The sequence below is a fragment of the Odontesthes bonariensis genome, chromosome 23 (genome assembly GCF_027942865.1).
Source record: "Odontesthes bonariensis isolate fOdoBon6 chromosome 23, fOdoBon6.hap1, whole genome shotgun sequence".
Taxonomy (NCBI): domain Eukaryota; kingdom Metazoa; phylum Chordata; class Actinopteri; order Atheriniformes; family Atherinopsidae; genus Odontesthes; species Odontesthes bonariensis.
Window position 1 is genome coordinate 21,270,207 of NC_134528.1, and position 4,745 is coordinate 21,274,951.

The following is a 4,745-nucleotide window of genomic DNA, read 5'->3' on the forward strand; positions in this document are numbered from 1 at the left end:
GTGCTTCTTATTCTCTAAAATCTTATTTAACATAATGCATCGGATCATGCATTATTAAAAACGGATGATAATGTCATCCCACAGGTCCTTGTGATGCTCAATTATTTGCCCTCCGACTCAGCTCTTGTTTTCAGCACAGCAGACAAACAAGTCCGCCGCACTGAAGACGGTGCGCCGTCTCTCTCCCGCTCCTTTCTATCCCCACATGTGAACAAGACCCTAAGCTACTTAAACTCCTACAACTGAGGCAGTGGCTCACCCCCAACCTAGAGTGGACAATTCACCTTTTTCCAACTGAGGAGCATGGCTCCAGACTGTTTCTGGGTCAAATGAAAAACCCAGTTACCCCGCCAGGCCCACCAGGCCTCGCCCTGAAGCCTGGCCTGGAGGAGAGGCACGTTAGCGAGCGCCTGGTGGTCGGACCTTTTCCCGTGGGGTCCGGCTGGGCACAGCCTGAAGGAGCTACATAGGACAACCCTTCTGTGGACCCACCACCGGCAGGAGATGCCGTAAGGGGTCCACTTCTTTGTAGATTGGGTGGTATTCACAATGGCCTTTTAAACAGTCTATAGCGCTTAAATGATAATGTTGAGGTTAACATGTTAATGTATGTCAGGGCTCGTGTCATCCCACTGCAAGATGGTCTCTAGTTTAACCTGTAACTGTAATGCTTCACTGTTCTTTTATTTATGAGCAGCAGGTTAACATCAGCATAAACTGCAGAACTGCCGGATAACGCTAATTTGAAATCGGGTCATCAAAGGCTAACTGTTAGACATGCCGTGTGTTCCTTTGGCAAAGCTGTACTTTCAGTGGATAAGCTTGAAGAAAAAAAAAAAAAAAAGGAGCAGTTTTGTGAGACCGCCTCCAACAACATTGGACCTCCTGGCAAAAAAAATAACTTATTGTAATTCCGTTGTGTTAGTATTAGGGCTGGGCAACGATTCAAATTTTTAATCTAATTAATCACATGATTTCCCTGATTAATCACGATTAATCGCATTTGTACACAAAATCCAAAAGTGAATTAAAAAGTAGTGTATAGCTTTTAGCATTTAGTTTTATTTTAAATGTACTGCCCTATGAATGAAAGTGCCATAACATTTGTTGTGCAAACACACTTTTTAACATCAGCATTTTGGGTGCTATTCAAAGGCGAAGGCCTAAAACCCCCCCGACTGCTAAAATGGCCTTTTAAACAGTCTATAGCGCTTAAATGATAATGTTGAGGTTAACGTGTTAATGTATGTCAGGGCTCGTGTCATCCCACTGCAAGATGGTCTCTAGTGTAACCTGTAACTTGACATGAGTACATGCAATTGTAATGCTTCACTGTTCTTTTATTTATGAGCAGCAGGTTAACATCAGCATAAACTGCAGAACTGCGGGATAAGGCTCATTTGAAATCGGGTCATCAAAGGCTAAGTAGATATTGGAGAGTCAAGCATAGCTCTTTGTTGCCATTCCCAAAGGCAATAAGATGCCGTGTCAAAGTTCAGCAAGAGAACAATCCGAAGAATGTCTTGCTGATATTTTGACCTTGACTCCGAAGTGTGAGAAGGAGGACAGCATAAAGTGGAGCTTTAGGAACTATGCACTTGTGACACGAAAGGCCTCTCGTAAACACACGCAAACACAAAGAAATACACTCCTCTCGTGAAAGCCAGATAGCTGTAAAGCGTCTGATGTGTCGAATCAAAGGCAAAGGAAGATTTCAAATATTAACATTTCATCATAATTCTTTTTAATCCAAACACCAATGTAACATTAAGAAATTTAATCTCATTGAGGAAAGGGTGAAAGCCAAGAATATCCTGCTTTGGGAAAGATGACTGGTTTAATAAGTATTGTCGTTGTGATAACCATAAGTGTGTTTGTTTTTTCTGTGTGTACCATACTTTGCCCGTGTAAGCCCGTGCATGTGCGTGTGCTTATGTATTTGAAGTGCACAAGAGGGTAATTGTTTCTGTGTCCCATCTCATATGCGGAGCCACCACCTCACCACCGAATGTTCACTGTCATAAGAAGCATGTTTGATGGGATTTTCCCGTTTTAATCACTCTGCCTCTATATTTGCCGATGGTGGTGGTAATTACAAGGATGGATTTAATTTCAATGTCGACATGTTAAAGGCATGCAGTCACGGTCATAAACACCACAAACGCTAAGAGGGGAATCTGGAGGCACCGTTTTAATGAATCGACCGTGTTTGTTTGTATATACATGAAAATCAGAGCACACCTAGATCTGTTGATGAATGATGTTCAAGCATTTTTCATTCTCAGCTGAGAGGGCCGATATTTTTCCCATCGTATTTCTTGTACAAAAACTGAAGGAAATGAACATCTTGAGAGAAATTTGTACTTGTGAAGACCCTGACAATTACGATGAGGTGGGCAAAGTCTTGGGCGGTTTAACAGTGATTGGTTAGAGGCCACCTTTAAAAAAAAATGAACGACGAGTCAGAGGCGACACAAAGAACAGCAGACTGTCGCTCCCTCAAACATCACAGTTAACAATTTACATGCACAGTTGAGATGGTTAAAGTTCGGCCAGGCCGTCTAATTGGACAGCTGTCCTCAGCACTAGGTGGCAGTATGGCTGTTTTGATCTTGTTGACACTGAGCTTGTAATGGTTGACCTTTTACACCACGGACCAAAACACCATCAAACAATTGAGCTGCCGACATATCGGCAGCATGTCAGACAGCCTCCCAGCTCTGTATATTTTGTAAGGGCTGTACACTTTACTGTTTTTTTTTTTTTTTACAAAAATATGCACTAAATCCCATGTGGTCATTCTCTGTTGTTACATGCTTTTTCTTCTTTTGTTATCAAGATCTTCTGTTGTTTCTGGGTCAAAGCCGGGGACGTGAACTGTAGAGCATGTGCAAAAGTGCCGAGGGGCAGTTGGAATCGAGCAGAGCACAAACATACATGAGTAACTCTGTCCCAAACTGCATTATCTGGGTGTGTAAGTCAAGCTTTGAGAGCTTCGATTTCAAAAAGCTTCTGTCTGACTAACAAGTTTATGTGTATTTCAAAAGTCTGGATTTGGCCTGACTTACACAATGTTCTCCCCCCCTAAGTGTCATGTTAAAATGCAAAAGTAAAATTTGTCTTATTAACTGACACGACAAAGAGTAATCAGCAACCATCCACTGCTGCTGCTGTTTTGGTCTCACACATCCATGGTGGCATTCATAACTTAGGTATTTTGGCGGCGACTGACATTAAAAAGTGTCGTTCACGTCCTGTTTTTGTACCCGCAGTCACTTTTTCCAATTATACTTTCCACAGATGTATGAACTGCGTGCAAAAGAATGACTAAACCTAATGTGGAGCTAGCGTGGAAGGGCATTATACTGTAATACAATTAACGTCTGGCTCAAATAGACTCATTCAGGAGTGTCAGAGTCTCATGAAATATCAAGTGAGTCGCTAGCTTAGGTTGACGAAATAATAAAATCAAAATGTCCCTTGATGTCCAAAATGTCCATCTTAAAACAACAATAATATCTTGAAAAAGTAAGGCCAACATATACATGTCTTTGCTACAAATCTAAGTTCCTACGTGCCGTGAAACATCATTGTTCCCCTCGTGTTCCTGTTAAGTAAGGTTCCAGTTCACTACAGACGATGAGTTGGACTGACTGAGTCAACACATTAATCCTGAGCTTTTCTCCTTTCATCCTTCTTTGAGAAACCGGAGAATATTAATATCTAGAATGATGATGGCCTTTGGCTCGCTCGGTCTTTCAGCGATGCACGGCTTGTCACCACCCGTCAGCTTAGTGTGTTATTAGCCCCCATCTCGGGTGCTAATGTTACCCCACAGTTTATTGCTCGGTGAAATGGCTCCATAAGTGTAGAAACGCACAATAACGGCATGCAGATGGGCCGCCATGCTCTAAAGCAAGCTAAGGGTTGTCAAAGCGAATTACTGACTGACAGACAGGAGAGTCAAAAACGTCTGCCTGACTTCACACCGTGTGATTCTATCTATATGCATTCACAGCACGCACATGTGCTGGGTGTCCAAATGTGTGTTTGTCGTATTTAACTGAGTTAACATGTGAGAGTCTCTGAGAAATAGACATGCTTGTGTGTGTACTTTTGCCTTTTGGGGTTTAGAGACATGTTCACTTCTATTCAGCTGTTACAATCTGCTGCTCCTTCGGGGCCTTATTGATGCCACACAGCAGTGAGGGGAGAGTGTTGTGATGACAGTGGGAAACGGTCGCCATGGCGCACCACAAACTGCTTTGCTGGCTAAAAGAAACTTTAAGTTGGTTAGCAGTAGCCTCCAGGAACTCTGAACCTACAAACTTATGGGAAATGTATCTGGCTCCACTGCTGCTTCAGCATTTTTGAGGGGGGAACGACAATTTTTTTTAAAATGTTGCCACTTCCGACCCTGACTCCTGTGATATTAACTTACATCTTATTGCTCTATAACATGCACTGAAAAAATGCACGGCAATATTTATCCAGTAGCGTTTTTGAAACTTATTGCTCCTATTTTTTAAAACGTTTTTGAGACATTTAATCATGACAGAGCCCACATTCCTGGCATAGACTCCTTTTTTGTCAAAGTTTTATTGTCTCTGATCTTGTTTTATGAAATTGACGGGACAGGTTTGAGATGCAGTTCAGGGCGAGTAGAATGCCTGTTGTCTTCCTATAGAGGTTTTTTTGGACACATCCAGCCACAGGACATGGTGGATGGATTACATATCTAGTCT